This window comes from Lolium perenne, chromosome 4 (assembly GCF_019359855.2).
Source record: "Lolium perenne isolate Kyuss_39 chromosome 4, Kyuss_2.0, whole genome shotgun sequence".
NCBI lineage: Eukaryota > Viridiplantae > Streptophyta > Magnoliopsida > Poales > Poaceae > Lolium > Lolium perenne.
The window spans coordinates 38,857,295-38,876,686 of NC_067247.2; the positions used below are offsets into that span (position 1 = coordinate 38,857,295).

The following is a 19,392-nucleotide window of genomic DNA, read 5'->3' on the forward strand; positions in this document are numbered from 1 at the left end:
TGCTCTCCGTTGCTATTAGAGGCTCTGGCCAAGTTGATACTTGTGACTCCAAGAGGGAGTATTTATGCTCGATAGTGGGTTCATGCCTCCATTGAATCTGGGACAGTGAAGGAAAGTTCTAAGGTTGTGGATGTGCTGTTGCCACTAGGGATAAACATCGATGCTTTTTTCTAAGGATATTTGTGTTGATTACATTACGCACCATACTTAATGCAATTGTCTGTTGTTTGCAACTTAATACTGGAAGGGGTGTATATGCTAACCCGAAGGTGGACTTTTTAAGCATAGATGCATGCTGGATAGCGGTCCATGTACTTTGTGGTAATGCCCTAAGTAAATCTCATATTAGTCATCATGATATGTATGTGCATTGTTATGCCCTCTCTATTTGTCAATTGCCCAACTATAATTTGTTCACCCAACATGCTATTTCTTATTCACTACAAAGGAAAATATTTTTTTTGACAAATCACTTTCGTCATGTATAAGCCAAAATTCGTCAACGATTACATTGGGGTGACGAATTTTGATCGTCAAGGGGTTCGTCACAGAAGCTCCGTCATAAAATATCGGGGGTGACGGTATGCTCATTTTCGTCAACGTCAAACGTTTGATTGTGACGACTTAGAAATCCGTCAACGTTTAGTGTTAATCGTTGACGGACAGATTTGTCACTAAAAATTGGGAATTTCGTCAATATCAAAATGCTAGGAAGAATCTGATTGGTCCAAAAAATCTGACATGGCCTTACATGTGGGTCCCATCATGCTGATGTGGCTGCTGACAACGTGGGTCCGACATCACTTAAGTGGATGCTGGCATGTGGGTCCAAATGGTAGTGATGTGGCATTATGTCATGTTGGAGACCCACACGGTGCGAGATTGCATTTTATTGCATTTTATTCATGACGTTATTTTGGTATTTTTGGATTTGTTTTCAACCAACTAGATGTTTTGACGCAATGAAAATCTAGAAATATATGAAGTCAAATATGCAACATATAACCGACAAATATTCACAAAAAAAATTTACAAACACATAGAGTTACAGCCTGAGACTACATCAGGTCCCCAAAACTTATGAACGCTTGACATCATACTAGTATTTCAAGCATCTAAGCATCTAACAACAAAATATCAGCTTGCTTGCATGCAACCATGATCCTCTCAACAAATTCCTCTTGACAGCAACCTTACATTCAGCTAGTACCTGCACACGTATTCATTACCAGATTAGATAATGCACAAGAATAAACAGATTATATCTCTCTTCTTTTATTTCCAGAAAGAAAGAAAATAATGAGTCTTGCTGGCATTTGCTATGTTGACAAGAATAAACTGAACACTATTTTCTTTTGGAACTGAACAAAGAAAACTTCAGAACATTTATACAGCGTGTGAGGAATAACACAATCTGATGCATACTTACCAACAACACCAAGAATAGTAGTATCAGAACATTTATACTTGGTAGCATAATTTACCGGTGATAATATATATGTTGATAGCAGAATCATGGCAGTTGAAAACCTGCACAAGCAGTTTGTAGTTGATGTTAGAGAATACTGACATACTATCCACGTCTATTGCAAGTATTTATAATCCTTTTCTCCATTGTCTCTTGGGAAACTGTCCATGAGAAAATATAAATTTTGGTAAATATACACCTAACTTGTTCAACATGTTTTATTTTCACAGTACTATTTTCTTTTGGAACTAAACAAAGGAAACTTCAGAACTTATGCTAAATAGCACTACACCCTGCAAACAAAATATATTTCAACGGCAAGTAATTCTGCTATTTTGCCAAGAAGCAAACTATATCAAAGAAAATTGGATCGACATAACACAGCATGTTAGGAATAACCAAATCTGATGAACACTTACCAACATCACCAAGAATAATAGTATCAGAACATTTATACTTGGTAGCATAATTTACCGGTGCTAATATATATGTAGATAGCAGAATCATGGCAGTTCAAAACCTGCACATGCAGTTCGTAGTTGATGTCAAAGAATACTGACAAACTCCATCGCTGGGTTTCAGCATTGAACAGATGGTAGATGGTGTTCCAAAGTATACAACATGAAAATACGTTTCGTATTTTGTTTCTTCCCAGATCAGATCCATGGCCTAGCCATCTTCCATGTGCTTTAGCTTGTCCATATCCTCGTTCTTCTGCATTCAAAACAGTCCTAGGCTTAATGGAATCTCCAGTTATCAAAAAACGTAGTTGCTAAAAAAAGTTACTAAAAATCGAAAGAAACAAAGTAAAAAAAATAAAGCAATTATTTTTACCTTGCAAGATGGTTAATTTCTCCACCGTAGGGAATAATCTGGTGTGAGAGGGAGACACCTTGTGACCAATATGAAACTCTCAAATTAGATTAATCCGAATTAAGTCACGATGATAAAAAATTATGCAGATATTCATAATCAAGGCAACGTGCGATTTTGCAGTTATTGCCAGCTGAACACATCACTCTTAGACGGAAGAAGAACACATCACTAGTAGAAGAAAAAATTAGTGTAAGAAATATCAGCCCACAGACGTCTTCCAAGTGGAGATGGACGCAGATGCAACCTGAAGACAAAAGGAGCGCACATTGCAAGATTGGCCATGACATCAATCAGCAACAGGACACCCTACAAACATCAATTGATCAATCAATAAACAATACGTAACCAAAGCAGTTCGAGAGAGAAAGCATACCTGGCCACTCCATCTGCCCCCGCTTATAGCCACGAGCCCAAGAACGATTGACATCCTTTTTTTTTCAATCGGATAACAATAGCAGACATTGAGGATTTGAGGTTACTGTATTGGCAATAGACACAATATAAATCGAACCCTCTCAAATTTCACTCACCCCAATCTGCAAACAATCAAATTGGCAACATGTCATTTAATTGCAGAGGACATCACAAAAATCAGAAAAAAGAGCTAACATGGCTACCTACAGGAAAGGCAGAGAGCATCCTAGAGTTTGATGGCAACTGCGAGCAGACTGACCGATCCCGCTGTGTCGCTGCTGGAGGCGGCCACGGAGAAGAGATGTCGTAGGGATTCGTCGGAGTAAAGCGAAGGTCGATGTTGCAGCGGGTCGGATCGGGGCGGGACGGGATGTACAAGCCTGTCGCAGTGGGGGCGCAGGGACTCGCGCCGTTTTCTTCATTGGCAGCTGCCGGAACTCCTTCCCCTCCTTTTTCCACGGCGGCGTATGCGGCAGAGCTCTTCCCGGAAAGGGCAGCCCATGATTTTCCCCTTCCCGGAAAGGACGAACGCACCTCGGCCGCCGCAATCCGTCGGTGGCGGCGTGGGTGACGAAGGCCTTCCATGGCGTTCGTGCCCTGGCGGCCGGCGTGCAGCGCCCTCCCAGCAGCACGGCGCCGAGGGAGAAGGGATCCGTCGACGGAGCGGCGGCTTGATCTGGATCGTGGCGGCGTGGTCTGCATCGCGCAAGGAGAGAGAGGAGGAGGGAGGTGGGTGGAGCGTGGACGGCGGCGCAGAAGGATCGTGGGTGCGGTTGGCTTTAGGTTTAGGTGCGGCGCTGCGTCTATGTGTACGGACGGATGGGACGCAGTACTGTTAGGCGGACGTTCAGATGGCATATTTGGGGGGCAATCCGTGGGAGGCAAATTGTTGCGTTCTGATTGGCCCGACACAATGACGCTGGATCAAGGATTTAACAAATAATTTGAAAATTCAGTTTGGTAAAATTGTTTTCCATGCCAAGACACACATATGTGTCAAATATGAGCACTTTATTACAAACTATGACACAGGAATGACCATACGTTAATCATTTGGTTTGAAACCTATAGATGATTATAGGTGATAGTCATTTTTGTGAATGATATTTTTGAAACATTGTCAAAATTTAAGTTTATCATTTATAGTAGCAACTAGTACACATATAAGGATCACATGCCAAGGGATTTCTTTTTTGAGTTAGTTTTCACTTTATTTGATTTTTTTTAAACATGGTCAAAATGGTTACGATGGCTATTCATTGAAAAGGGACGATTTATTCAAAACTATCAATGGTTCTGTGATATAATCAATACTTATGTACCTTAAAGTGATTTTTGGAAAAAATTTAAAGCAAACCATCACACACTTGTAGTTCAAATTTGAATTACTTTCATAAAATCGACATAAAGTCATTTATTTAGGCGAAATTAGATAGAAAGAGAGAAAAATCCTAGGAACGATCCTTAAAATATGGACTACTTTACTTGAAAATTGTACTGGTGCCATTTTGCACCATTTTTTGTACTTGCTTCACAAAAGAGTCATTTTTGGCACTTAGAAAATGAAAAAAATGAAATTTCTATAAATAATATGAAAATTCACTTTGGCAACATTGTTTCTCATGTCAAGATACACCGATGTGCCAAATATGGGCACTTTATCACAAACTATGCCACAAGAATGGCCATACCTTGGTCATTTGGATTAAAACCTATAGATGTTTATACATGATATTCCTTCTTGTGAATAATATTTTTGAAAGGTTTGTCAAAACTGATGTTTATCATTTATCCTAGCTTCTACTACACATAAAGGGACCCCATGCCAAAGGATTTATTTTTTTGAGTTTGTTTTCACATTTTTTTTTGAAAGCATGGTCAAAATGGTTAGGATAACTATTCATTGAAAAGGGTCGATTTTTACAAAACTATCAATGGTTCTGTGATATAATCACTACTTGCGTATCTTAAAATTATTTTTTCAAAAAATTAAGAGAAACCATCACACGCTTGTAGTTCAAATTTGAATTAATTTTGAAAAATTGACATAAAGTCATTTAAATAAGCCAAATTAGGTAGAAAGAGAGAAAAATCCTAATAATTCGGGATGATCCTTCAAATATGGACTAATTTCCGTGAAAATTGTACTGGTGCCATTTTGCGCCATGTTTTTCGTACTTGCTTCACAAAAAAGTCATTTTTGGCACTTAGAAAATGCAAAAAATGAATTTTCTATAAATAATATAAAAATTCACTTTGGCAACATTGTTTCTCATGTCAAGATACACCTATGTGTCAAATATGGGAACTTTATCGTAAACTATGCCAAAAGAATGGGATTTATCTATTTTTTTATTTATTGCCATGCTGCATAGATATTACTTATATGTCCCGCTTTTTATTGAATCATGAAGTGTGCAGTGGTCTAGCGGTTAACTGTAATGCTTTCTTTGCCGAGGTCCTGGGTTCGAGTAAACGCTATATATTTGGCAGGCTGGTCCTACATGTAATTGTGGGTTTCTAATAACTGAGATCAAGTGGGAAATATTTTTATTGAGCCTAATACGGAAATAAATCTTGGGTTCGAGTCCCCAATTCTCTAACTTTTATTCCATTTTCTAGTAATTGCCTCGCTGCATACAAACTAGAAAATTATTCCGTATCCAACTAAATCAAATTGTGTCAATTGGTGCACTGGTTTCTTAACACCCTTACTTGGTGGAGGTCTTGTGTTCGATTCCTCCTTGCTGCACTTGATTTTTAATATGAAAAATGAATGCTATATATATGGCAGGCTGGTCCTCCATGTAATTGTGGGTTTCTAATATTTTTATTGAGCCTAGTTACGGAAATAAATAATCAGTTCAGAAACATCTCAGCGGTAACAGTCCACGTCATTCAATCCAAACACATGGGTTCGATTCTTTGTAACCACGATTTTTATTGAATTAATTCTGTTCCTGTCAAGTGGGTCACGCATGATATTGAAAACTTATAAAATTTAATATTTTCTGGACTAGTGGGTCCCACAAGAAATAATTAAATAAAATTATAATAAATTATTTATAACCTGACATGTGGATCCGTATTATATTCAATGACGGTTTACATACACCACGATCTTCATTTCGTCACCTATTAACAGAGACGATGGCAGCCCTTCCGGGTTTGGTAATGGGTGACGATTTTTCGTTGACGAAAAAGCAAACCGTCAAGCATTAACTTAAGTGCTTGACGCCAGATGAATTCGTCACCTATTAAGACATATCCATGACGGTATGCAACTTCGTCACCAGGCTTTTCGTCAACAAATATCACATCTCTTGTAGTGATTGGAGAGACACTGATACGTCTCCGACGTATCGATAATTTCTTATGTTCCATGCCACATTATTGATGATATCTACATGTTTTATGCACACTTTATGTCATATTCGTGCATTTTCTGGAACTAACCTATTAACAAGATGCCGAAGTGCCGATTCTTTGTTTTCTGCTGTTTTTGGTTTCAGAAATCCTAGTAAGGAAATATTCTCGGAATTGGACGAAATCAACGCCCAGGGTCCTATTTTGCCACGAAGCTTCCAGAAGACCGAAGAGGAGACGAAGTGGGGCCACGAGGCGGCCAAACCCTAGGGCGGCACGGCCTGGCCCTTGGCCGCACCGACCTGTAGTGTGGGGCCCTCGTGTGGCCCCCTGACCTGCCCTTCCGCCTACTTAAAGCCTCCGTCGCGAAACCCCCAGTACCGAGAGCCACGATACGGAAAACCTTCCAGAGACGCCGCCGCCGCCAATCCCATCTCGGGGGATTCAGGAGATCGCCTCCGGCACCCTACCGGAGAGGGGATTCATCTCCCGGAGGACTCTACGCCGCCATGGTCGCCTCCGGAGTGATGAGTGAGTAGTCTACCCCTGGACTATGGGTCCATAGCAGTAGCTAGATGGTTGTCTTCTCCCCATTGTGCTTAATTGTCGGGTCTTGTGAGCTGCCTAACATGATCAAGATCATCTATCTGTAATTCTATATGTTGCGTTTGTTGGGATCCGATGAATAGAGAATACTATGTTATGTTGATTATCAATTTACGTCTATGTGTTGTTTATGATCTTGCATGCTCTCCGTTACTAGTAGATGCTCTGGCCAAGTAGATGCTTGTAACTCCAAGAGGGAGTATTTATGCTCGATAGTGGGTTCATGTCTCCGTGAATCTGGGGAAGTGACAGAAATCTCTAAGATTATGGATGTGATGTTGCCACTAGGGATAAAACATTGGTGCTATGTTCGAGGATGTAGTTACTGATTACATTACGCGCAATACTTAATGCAATTGTCTGTTGTTAGCAACTTAATACTGGAAGGGGTTCGGATGATAACCTGAAGGTGGACTTTTTAGGCATAGATGCATCTTTGGATAGCGGTCTATGTACTTTGTCGTAATGCCCAATTAAATCTCACTATACTCATCATAATATGTATGTGCATGGTCATGCCCTCTTTATTTGTCAATTGCCCAACTGTAATTTGTTCACCCAACATCTTGTTTATCTTATGGGAGAGACACCTCTAGTGAACTGTGGACCCGGTCCAATTCTCTTTCTTGAAATACAATCTCACATCGTTTCTCTTGTTTTACGCAAACAATCATCATCCACACTATACATCTAATCCTTTGTTACAGCAAGCCGGTGAGATTGACAACCTCGCTGTTTCGTTGGGGCAAAGTACTTTGGTTGTGTTGTGCAGGTTCCACGTTGGCGCCGGAATCTCTGGTGTTGCGCCGCACTACATCCCGCCGCCATCAACCTTCAACGTGCTTCTTGACTCCTACTGGTTCGATTAAACCTTGGTTTCTTACTGAGGGAAACTTGCCGCTGTGCGCATCACACCTTCCTCTTGGGGTTCCCAACGGACGTGTCAACTACACGCATCAAGCAAATTTCTGGCGCCGTTGCCGGGGAGATCAAGACACGCTGCAAGGGGAGTCTCCACTTCCCAATCTCTTTACTTTGTTTTTGTCTTGCTTTATTTTATTTACTACTTTATTTGCTGCATTATATCAAAACACAAAAAAATTAGTTGCTAGTTTTACTTTATTTGCTATCTTGTTTACTATATCAAAAACACAAAAAAATTAGTTACTCGCATTTACTTTATCTAGTTTGCTTTATTTACTACTGCTAAAATGGGTACTCCTGAAAATACTAAGTTGTGTGACTTCACAACCACAAATAATAATGATTTCTTATGCACACCTATTGCTCCACCTGCTACTACAGCAGAATTCTTTGAAATTAAACCTGCTTTACTGAATCTTGTTATGCGAGAGCAATTTTCTGGTGTTAGTTCTGATGATGCTGCTGTCCATATTAATAATTTTGTTGAACTATGTGAAATGCAAACGTATAAGGATGTAGATGGTGATATTATTAAATTGAAATTGTTTCCTTTCTCATTAAGAGGAAGAGCTAAAGATTGGTTGCTATCTCTGCCTAAGAATAGTATTGATTCCTGGACTAAATGCAAGGATGCTTTTATTGGTAGATATTATCCCCCTGCTAAAATTATATCTTTGAGGAGTAGCATAATGAATTTTAAACAATTAGATACTGAGCATGTTGCACCAGCATGGGAAAGAATGAAATCTTTGGTTAAAAATTGCCCAACACATGGACTGACTACTTGGATGATCATCCAAACCTTCTATGCAGGACTAAATTTTTCTTCGCAGAATTTATTGGATTCAGCTGCTGGAGGTACCTTTATGTCCATCACTCTTGGTGAAGCAACAAAGCTTCTTGATGATATGATGATTAATTACTCTGAATGGCACACGGAAAGAGCTCCACAAGGTAAGAAGGTAAATTCTGTCGAAGAAACCTCTTCCTTGAGTGATAAGACTGATGCTATTGTGTCTATGCTTGTGAATGGTAGGACTAATGTTGATCCTAATAATGTTCCGTTAGCTTCGTTGGCTGCTCAAAAAGATTATGTTGATGTGAATTTCATTAAGAATAACAATTACAATAACTCTATGCCATATCCTGCTAATGGTAACTCTTATGGTAGATACGCTTCACCTAATGAGGAAAAGATGTTAGAAATTGAAAGATCAACCAAGAACTTTATGCAATCACAATATGAGCAAAATAAATTGTTTACTAAAACTATGAATGAGCAATCTACCTTGTTGAAGAATATAGGAAATCAACTTGAAAATCTGAATATGGAAATCTCTGGGTTGCAAACTAAACTTGCGAATGCTGAAAACCGAATCTCATATATGTCTGCGTCACAATCTTTTTTAATTAATAAAATGGCTGCTAAACCTGAGGATATAGATAATAAAATTACTACTACAGCAAATGCCATCCAAGTTAGAATTAATGAGAATATAAGATTGATGGCCGAATTGCGTGCTAGGTGGGATAGAGAAGAAAATGAAAAACTAGCTAAAAAGAATAATGTAGCTAAAGTTTGGACTATTACCACCACAAGTAATGTTGATTCTTCACATGTTGCTGCACCTCCTACTATTAATGGTAAAATAATTGGTGTTAGCAATGTTTCTACTCCTAGTGCAAAGCATACAAAACTGCCTGAAATTGCTAAAACTGCTGAAACTGCCTGTGATAAAACTGCTGAAATTTTTTCCAACCTTGGGGATGATGATCCCATTGCTTTAGATTATAATGGTTTGAATTTTGATGATTGCCACATCTCTGAAGTCATAAAGTTCTTGCAAAAACTTGCTAAAAGTCCTAACGCTAGTGCTATAAATTTGGCTTTCACGCAACATATTACAAATGCTCTCATAAAAGCTAGAGAAGAGAAATTAGAGCGCGAAGCCTCTGTTCCTAGAAAGCTAGAGGATGGTTGGGAGCCCGTTATTAAGATGAAGGTTAAAGATTTTGATTGTAATGCCTTATGTGATCTTGGTGCAAGTATTTCCGTTATGCCTAAGAAAATTTATAATATGCTTGACTTGCCACCGCTGAAAAATTGTTATTTGGATGTTAATCTTGCTGATCATTCTACAAAGAAACCTTTGGGGAAAGTTGATAATGTTCACATTACCGTTAACAATAACCTTGTCCCCGTTGATTTTGTTGTCTTGGATATTGAATGCAATGCATCTTGTCCCATTATATTGGGAAGACCTTTTCTTCGAACTGTTGGTGCTATCATTGATATGAAAGAAGGTAATATAAAATATCAATTTCCTCTCAAGAAAGGTATGGAACACTTCCCTAGAAAGAGAATGAAGTTACCTTTTGATTCTATTATTAGAACAAATTATGATGTTGACACTTCGTCTCTTGATAACACTTGATACACACTTTCTGCGCCTAGCTGAAAGGCGTTAAAGAAAAGCGCTTATGGGAGACAACCCATGTTTTACTACAGTACTTTGTTTTTATTTTGTGTCTTGGAAGTTGTTTACTACTGTAGCAACCTCTCCTTATCTTAGTTTAGTGTTTTGTTGTGCCAAGTAAAGTCGTTGACAGTAAAGTTCATACTAGATTTGGATTACTGCGCAGAAACAGATTTCTTTGCTGTCACGAATCTGGGCTGTTTTCTCTGTAGGTAACTCAGAAAATTATGCCAATTTACGTGAGTGATCCTCAGATATGTACGCAACTTTCATTCAATTTGAGCATTTTCATTTGAGCAAGTCTGGTGCCTCGATAAAATTCGTCAATACGAACTATTCTGTTTTGACAGATTCTGCCTTTTATTTCGCATTGCCTCTTTTGCTATGTTGGATGAATTTCTTTGATCCATTAATGTCCAGTAGCTTTATGCAATGTCCAGAAGTGTTAAGAATGATTGTGTCACCTCTGAACATGTTAATTTTTATTGTCCACTAACCCTCTAATGAGTTGTTTCGAGTTTGGTGTGGAGGAAGTTTTCAAGGATCAAGAGAGGAGTATGATGCAATATGATCAAGGAGAGTGAAAGCTCTAAGCTTGGGGATGCCCCGGTGGTTCACCCCTGCATATTCTAAGAAGACTCAAGCGTCTAAGCTTGGGGATGCCCAAGGCCTCCCCTTCTTCATCGACAACATTATCAGGTTCCTCCCCTGAAACTATATTTTTATTCCATCACATCTTATGTGCTTTTCTTGGAGCGTCGGTTTGTTTTTGTTTTTGTTTTGTTTGAATAAAATGGATCCTAGCATTCACTTTGTGGGAGAGAGACACGCTCCGCTGTAGCATATGGACAAGTATGTCCTTAGGCTTTACTCATAGTATTCATGGCGAAGTTTCTTCTTCGTTAAATTGTTATATGGTTGGAATTGGAAAATGATACATGTAGTAATTGCTATAATGTCTTGGATAATGTGATACTTGGCAATTGTTGTGCTCATGTTTAAGCTCTTGCATCATATACTTTGCACCCATTAATGAAGAAATACATAGAGCATGCTAAAATTTGGTTTGCATATTTGGTCTCTCTAAAGTCTAGATAATTTCTAGTATTGAGTTTGAACAACAAGGAAGACGGTGTAGAGTCTTATAATGTTTTCAATATGTCTTTTATGTGAGTTTTGCTGCACCGCTTCATCCTTGTGTTTGTTTCAAATAGCCTTGCTAGCCTAAACCTTGTATCGAGAGGGAATACTTCTCATGCATCCAAAATCCTTGAGCCAACCACTATGCCATTTGTGTCCACCATACCTACCTACTACATGGTATTTCTCTGCCATTCCAAAGTAAATTGCTTGAGTGCTACCTTTAAATTTCCACTCTTCACCTTTACAATATATAGCTCATGGGACAAATAGCTTAAAAACTATTGTGGTATTGAATATGTACTTATGCACTTTATCTCTTATTAAGTTGCTTGTTGTGCGATAACCATGTTCACTGGGGACGCCATCAACTATTCTTTGTTGAATATCATGTGAGTTGCTATGCATGTCCGTCTTGTCTGAAGTAAGAGAGATCTACCACCTTAATGGTTGGAGCATACATATTGTTAGAGAAGAACATTGGGCCGCTAACTAAAGCCATGATTCATGGTGGAAGTTTCAGTTTTGGACATATATCCTCAATCTCATATGAGAATAATAATTGTTGCCACATGCTTATGCATTAAAGAGGAGTCCATTATCTGTTGTCCATGTTGTCCCGGTATGGATGTCTAAGTTGAGAATAATCAAAAGCGAGAAATCCAAAATGCGAGCTTTCTCCTTAGACCTTTGTACATGCGGCATGGAGGTACCCCATTGTGACACTTGGTTAAAACATGTGTATTGCGATGATCCGGTAGTCCAAGCTAATTAGGACAAGGTGCGGGCACTAGTAGTATACTATGCATGAGGCTTGCAACTTGTAAGATATAATTTACATAACTCATATGCTTTATTACTACCGTTGACAAAATTGTTTCATGTTTTCAAAATAAAAGCTCTAGCACAAATATAGCAATCGATGCTTTCCTCTATGGAGGACCATTCTTTTACTTTCATTGTTGAGTCAGTTCACCTATTTCTCTCCACCTCAAGAAGCAAACACTTGTGTGAACTGTGCATTGATTCCTACATACTTGCATATTGCACTTATTATATTACTCTATGTTGACAATATCCATGAGATATACATGTTATAAGTTGAAAGCAACCGCTGAAACTTAATCTTCCTTTGTATTGTTTCAATACCTTTACTTTGATTTATTGCTTTATGAGTTAACTCTTATGCAAGACTTATTGATGCTTGTCTTGATGTACTATTCATGAAAAGTCTTTGCTATATGATTCACTTGTTTACTCATGTCATTTACATTGTTTTGATCGCTGCATTCACTACATATGCTTTACAAATAGTATGATCAAGATTATGATGGCATGTCACTCCAGAAATTATCTTTGTTTATCGTTTACCTGCTCGGGACGAGCAGGAACTAAGCTTGGGGATGCTGATACGTCTCCGACGTATCGATAATTTCTTATGTTCCATGCCACATTATTGATGATATCTACATGTTTTATGCACACTTTATGTCATATTCGTGCATTTTCTGGAACTAACCTATTAACAAGATGCCGAAGTGCCAGTTGCTGTTTTCTGCTATTTTTGGTTTCAGAAATCCTAGTTAGGAAATATTCTCGGAATTGGACGAAATCAACGCCCAGGGTCCTATTTTGCCACGAAGCTTCCAGAAGACCGAAGAGGAGACGAAGTGGGGCCACGAGGCGGCCAAACCCTAGGGCGGCGCGGCCTGGCCCTTGGCCGCGCTGACCTGTAGTGTGGGGCCCTCGTGTGGCCCCCTGACCTGCCCTTCCGCCTACTTAAAGCCTCCGTCGCGAAACCCCCAGTACCGAGAGCCACGATACGGAAAACCTTCCAGAGACGCCGCCGCCGCCAATCCCATCTCGGGGGATTCAGGAGATCGCCTCCGGCACCCTGCCGGAGAGGGGATTCATCTCCCGGAGGACTCTACGCCGCCATGGTCGCCTCCGGAGTGATGAGTGAGTAGTCTACCCCTGGACTATGGGTCCATAGTAGTAGCTAGATGGTTGTCTTCTCCCCATTGTGCTTAATTGTCGGGTCTTGTGAGCTGCCTAACATGATCAAGATCATCTATCTGTAATTCTATATGTTGCGTTTGTTGGGATCCGATGAATAGAGAATATTATGTTATGTTGATTATCAATTTACGTCTATGTGTTGTTTATGATCTTGCATGCTCTCCGTTACTAGTAGATGCTCTGGCCAAGTAGATGCTTGTAACTCCAAGAGGGAGTATTTATGCTCGATAGTGGGTTCATGTCTCCGTGAATCTGGGGAAGTGACTGAAATCTCTAAGATTTTGGATGTCTTTGTTGCCACTAGGGATAAAACATTGGTGCTATGTTCGAGGATGTAGTTACTGATTACATTACGCGCAATACTTAATGCAATTGTCTGTTGTTAGCAACTTAATACTGGAAGGGGTTCGGATGATAACCTGAAGGTGGACTTTTTAGGCATAGATGCATGCTGGATAGCGGTCTATGTACTTTGTCGTAATGCCCAATTAAATCTCACTATACTCATCATAATATGTATGTGCATGGTCATGCCCTCTTTATTTGTCAATTGCCCAACTGTAATTTGTTCACCCAACATGCTGTTTATCTTATGGGAGAGACACCTCTAGTGAACTGTGGACCCCGGTCCAATTCTCTTTACTGAAATACAATCTCTTGCACATCTTTTGTTCTACTTTTTTCTGCAAACAATCATCATCCACACTATATATCTAATCCTTTGTTACAACAAGCCGGTGAGATTGACAACCTCGCTGTTTCGTTGGGGCAAAGTACTTTGGTTGTGTTGTGCAGGTTCCACGTTGGCGCCGGAATCTCTGGTGTTGCACCGCACTACATCCCGCCGCCATCAACCTTCAACGTGCTTCTTGACTCCTACTGGTTCGATTAAACCTTGGTTTCTTACTGAGGGAAACTTGCCGCTGTGCGCATCACACCTTCCTCTTGGGGTTCCCAACGGACGTGTCAACTACACGCATCAGACACCACTAGTGAACTGTGGACCCCGGTCCATTCTTTTACATCTGAATACAATCTACTGCAATCATTGTTCTCTACTGTTCTTCACAAACAAACATCATTTTCCACACCATACATTTAATCCTTTGTTTACAGCAAGCCGGTGAGATTGACAACCTCACTATTAAGTTGGGGCAAAGTATTTTGATTGTGTTGTGCAGGTTCCACGTTGGCGCCGGAATCCCTAGTGTTGCGCCGCACTACACTCCTCCACCAACAACCTTCACGTGGCCCTTGACTCCTACTGGTTCGATAACCTTGGTTTCTTACTGAGGGAAAACTTGCTACTGTACGCATCACACCTTCCTCTTGGGGTTCCCAACGGACGTGTGCTTCACGTGTTATCAAGCTCTTTTTCTGGCGCCGTTGCCGGGGAGATCAAGACACGCTGCAAGGGGAGTCTCCCACATCCAATCTCTTTACTTTGTTTTTGTCTTGCTTTACTTTATTTTATTTACTGCTTTGTTTGTTCTCTATATCAAAAATACAAAAAATTAGTTACTTGCATTACTTTATTTACTGTCTTGTTTGCGTTCTTCATATTAAAAACACAAAAAAATAGTTACTTGCATTTACTTTATTTAGTTTGCTCTATTTACTACTGCTAAAATGGGTACTCCTGAGAATACTAAGTTGTGTGACTTCACAAGCACAAATAATAATGATTTCATATGCACACCTATTGCTCCACCTGCTACTACAGCAGAATTTTATGAAATTAAACCTGCTTTACTGAATCTTGTTATGAGAGAGCAATTTTCTGGTGTTAGTTCTGATGATGCTGCTGCCCATCTTAATAATTTTGTTGAACTTTGTGAAATTCAAAAGTATAAGGATGTAGATGGTGACATTATAAAATTGAAATTGTTTCCTTTCTCTTTAAGAGGAAGAGCTAAAGATTGGTTGCTATCTTTGCCTAAAAATAGTATTGATTCATGGACTAAATGTAAGGATGCTTTCATTGGTAGATATTATCCTCCCACTAAAATTATATGTTTGAGAAGTAGCATAATGAATTTTAAGCGATTGGATAATGAGCATGTTGCATAAGCATGGGAAAGAATGAAATCTTTGGTCAAGAATTGCCCCACCCATGGACTGACTATTTGGATGATCATCCAAAACTTTTATGCATGATTGAATTTTTCTTCGCGGAACCTATTGGATTCAGCTACTGGAGGTACCTTTATGTCCATCACCTTAGGCGCCGCAACAAAGCTTCTTGATGATATGATGATCAACTACTCTGAATGGCACACTGAAAGGACTCCACAGGGTAAGAAGGTAAATTCTGTTGAAGAAACCTCCTCCTTGAGTGATAAGATTGATGCTATTATGTCTATGCTTGTGAATGGTAGATCTAATGTTGATCCTAATAATGTTCCTTTAGCTTCATTGGTTGCTCAAGAAGAGCATGTTGATGTGAACTTCATTAAAAATAATAATTTCAACAACAATGCTTATAGGAATAATTTTGGTAACAACTATAGGCCATATCCTTCTAATAATAGTAATGGTTATGGTAATTATTATGGTAATTCTTACAACAATAATAGGAGTGTACCCCCTGGTCTTGAAGCCATGCTTAAAGAATTTATTAGTACACAAACTGTTTTTAATAAATCTGTTGAAGAAAAGCTTGGTAAAATTGATGTTCTTGCTTCTAAGGTTGATAGTTTTGCTGTTGATGTTGATCTTTTAAAATTGAAAGCTATGCCTAATGAAACTAAAGATATTAAGTCATTTGCTACAGCAAACGCTATCCAAGTTCGAATTAATGAAAATATTAGATTAATGGCTGAATTGCATGCTAGGTGGGAAAGAGAAGAAAATTTTGCTAAAGAGAATAATGTAGCTAAAGTTTGGACTATTACCACCACTAGTAATGTTGATGCTTCACATGTTGCTAAACCTCCTACTATCAATGGTAAAATAATTGGTGTTAGCAATGTTTCTACTCCTAATGCAAAGCGTGCAAAACTGCCTGAAATTGCTAAAACTGCTGAAACTGCTTGTGATAAAACTGCTGAAATTTTTCAAAATATTGGGGACAACGATCCCATTGCTGTAGATCATAATGGTTTAGATTTTGATGATTGTTACATCTCTGAAGTTATTAAGTTCTTACAAAAACTTGCTATAAGTCCCAATGCTAGTACTATAAATTTGGCCTTTACAAAACATATTACAAATGCTCTCATTAAAGCTAGAGAAGATAAACTAAAACTTGAAACTTCTATTCCTAGGAAGTTGGAAGATGGTTGGGAGCCTATCATTAAGATGAAGGTCAATGATTTTGATTGTAATGCTTTATGTGATCTTGGTGTAAGTATTTCTGTTATGCCTAAGAAAATCTATGATATGTTTGACTTGCCACCATTGAAAAATTGTTATTTGGATGTTAATATTGCTGATAATTCTATAAAGAAACCTTTGGGGAGGATTGATAATGTTCGCATTATGGTTAACAATAACCTTGTCCCCGTTGATTTTGTTGTTTTGGATATTGAATGCAATGCATCTTGTCCCATTATTTTGGGAAGACCTTTTCTTCGAACTGTTGGTGCTATTATTGATATGAAGGAAGGGAATATTAAGTATCAATTTCCTCTTAAGAAAGGTATGGAACACTTCCCTAGAAAGAGAATGAAGCTACCTTATGATTCTATTATTAGAACAAATTACGATGTTGATGCTTCATCTCTTGATAATACTTGATTCACACTTTCTGCGCCTAGCTGAAAGGCGTTAAAGAAAAGCGCTTATGGGAGACAACCCATTATTTTACTTCTGCACTTTTGTTTTATATTTGAGTCTTGGAAGTTGTTACTACTGTAGCAACCTCTCCTTATCTTTATTTTATTGCATTGTTGTGCCAAGTAAAGTCTTTGATAGTAAGGTTGATACTAGATTTGGATTACTGCACAAAAACAGATTTCTTGCTGTCACGAAATTGAGTAGCCCCGTCTGTAGGTAATTCAGAAAAATCTGCCAATTTACGTGCGTGATCCTCAGATATGTACGCAACTTTCATTCAATTTGAGCTTTTTCATCTGAGCAAGTTAAGTGCCCCTGAAAAATTCGTCTTTACGGACTGTTCTGTTTTGACAGATTCTGCCTTTTATTTCGCATTGCCTATTTTGCTATGTTGGATGGATTTCTTTGTTCCATTAACTTTCAGTAGCTTTGTGCAATGTCCAGAAGTGTTAAGAATGATTATGTCACCTCTGAATATGTGAATTTTTGATTATGCACTAACCCTCTAATGAGTTGTTTTGAGTTTGGTGTGGAGGAAGTTTTCAAGGATCAAGAGAGGAGGATGATACAATATGATCAAGAAGAGTGAAAAGTCTAAGCTTGGGGATGCCCCCGTGGTTCATCCCTGCATATTTCAAGAAGACTCAAGCATCTAAGCTTGGGATGTCCAAGGAATCCCTTCTTCATCGACAACTTATCAGGTCACCTTTAGTGAAACTATATTTTTATTCTGTCACATCTTATGTGCTTTACTTGGAGCATTTGTATGTTTTTTATTTATTTTTGTTTTTGTTTGAATAAAATCAGATCCTAGCATTCTTTGTGTGGGAGAGAGACACGCTCCGCTGTTGCATATGAACACTGGTGTTCTTAGCTTTACTTTTAATGTTCATGGCGAAGGTTGAAACTGCTTCGTTCATTGTTATATGGTTGGAAACAGAAAATGCTTCATGTGGTAATTGGTATAATGTCTTGAATAATTTGATACTTGGGAATTGTTTTGCTCATTAGATCATGTTTAAGCTCTTGCATCATGTACTTTGCACCTATTAATGAAGAACTACCATAGAGCTTGTTGAAATTTGGTTTGCATGATTGGTCTCTCTAAAATCTAGATATTTTCCGGTGAGGTGTTTGAACAACAAGGAAGACAGTGTAGAGTCTTGTAATGCTTACAATATGTTCTTATGTAAGTTTTGTTGTACCGGTTCATACTTGTGTTTGCTTCAAACAACCTTGCTAGCCAAAGCCTTGTATTGAGAGGGAATTCTTCTCGTGCATCCAAATCCTTGAGCCAAAAACTATGCCATTTGTGTCCACCATACCTACCTACTACATGGTATTTCTCTGTCATTCCAAAGTAAATTACTTGAGTGCTACCTTTAAAATTTCATTCTTTGTCTTTGCAATATATAGCTCATGGTAAAATAGCTTAAAAACTATTGTGGTAAAAAATATGTAGCTTATGTATCTTATTTCTTATAAGTTGCTTGTTAAGCGGTAACCATGTTTCTGGGGACGCCATCAACTATTACACCTTTGTTGAATATCATGTGAGTTGCTATGCATGTTTGTCTTGTCTGAAGTAAGGGTGATTTATCATGATCAAATGGTTTGAGTATGCATATTGTTAGAGAAGAACATTGGGCCGCTAACTAAAGCCATGTATCATGGTGGAAGTTTCAGTTTGGACATCAATCCTCAATCTCTTATGAGAATATTATCTGTTGTTGAATGCTTATGCATTAAAGAGGAGTCCATTATCTGTTTTCTATGTTGTCCCGGTATGGATGTCCTTAGTTGAGATTTATGAAAAACGAGAAATCAAATGCGATCTATCTCCTTGAACCTTTGTACAGGCGGCATAGAGGTACCCCTTTGTGACACTTGGTTGAAACATATGCTATGCAATGATAATCCATGTAAATCCAAGCTAATTAGGACAAGGTGCGAGCACTATTGGTATTCTATGCATGAGGCTTGCAACTTATAGGATGTCTTATGCATAACCCCTATGAATTATTACTACCGTTGACAAAATTGTTTCTATGTTTTCAAAATGAAACGCTCTAGCACAAAAATAGTAATCCATGCTTCCCTCCGCGAAGGCCCTTTCTTTTACTTTATGTTGAGTCAGTTATCTACTTCTTTCTATCTTAGAAGCAAACACTTGTGTCAACTGTGTGCATTGATTCCTACATACTTGCTTATTTACATTCATCATATTACTTTGTGTTGACAATTATCCATGAGATATACATGTTGAAGTTGAAAGCAACTGCTGAAACTTATATCTTCCTTTGTGTTGCTTCAAAATTTTCTACT

At 38.6% G+C, this 19,392-nt stretch overlaps 1 long non-coding RNA gene across 2 annotated transcripts; it reads right to left on the reverse strand.

Moving 5' to 3' along the window:
• Positions 1-1,044: 1,044 nt before the first annotated feature.
• On the reverse strand, positions 1,045-2,798 carry LOC127348310 (uncharacterized). 2 transcript variants are annotated; one of them, XR_007879731.2, is made up of 4 exons: positions 2,718-2,798; positions 2,303-2,650; positions 1,430-2,182; positions 1,045-1,210 (listed from the first exon to the last, which is right to left on the reverse strand). It is a non-coding gene; the product is annotated as an uncharacterized lncRNA (long non-coding RNA). The 2 variants fall into 2 exon arrangements; XR_007879730.2 differs by having other exon boundaries at positions 2,303-2,796.
• Positions 2,799-19,392: the final 16,594 nt, after the last annotated feature.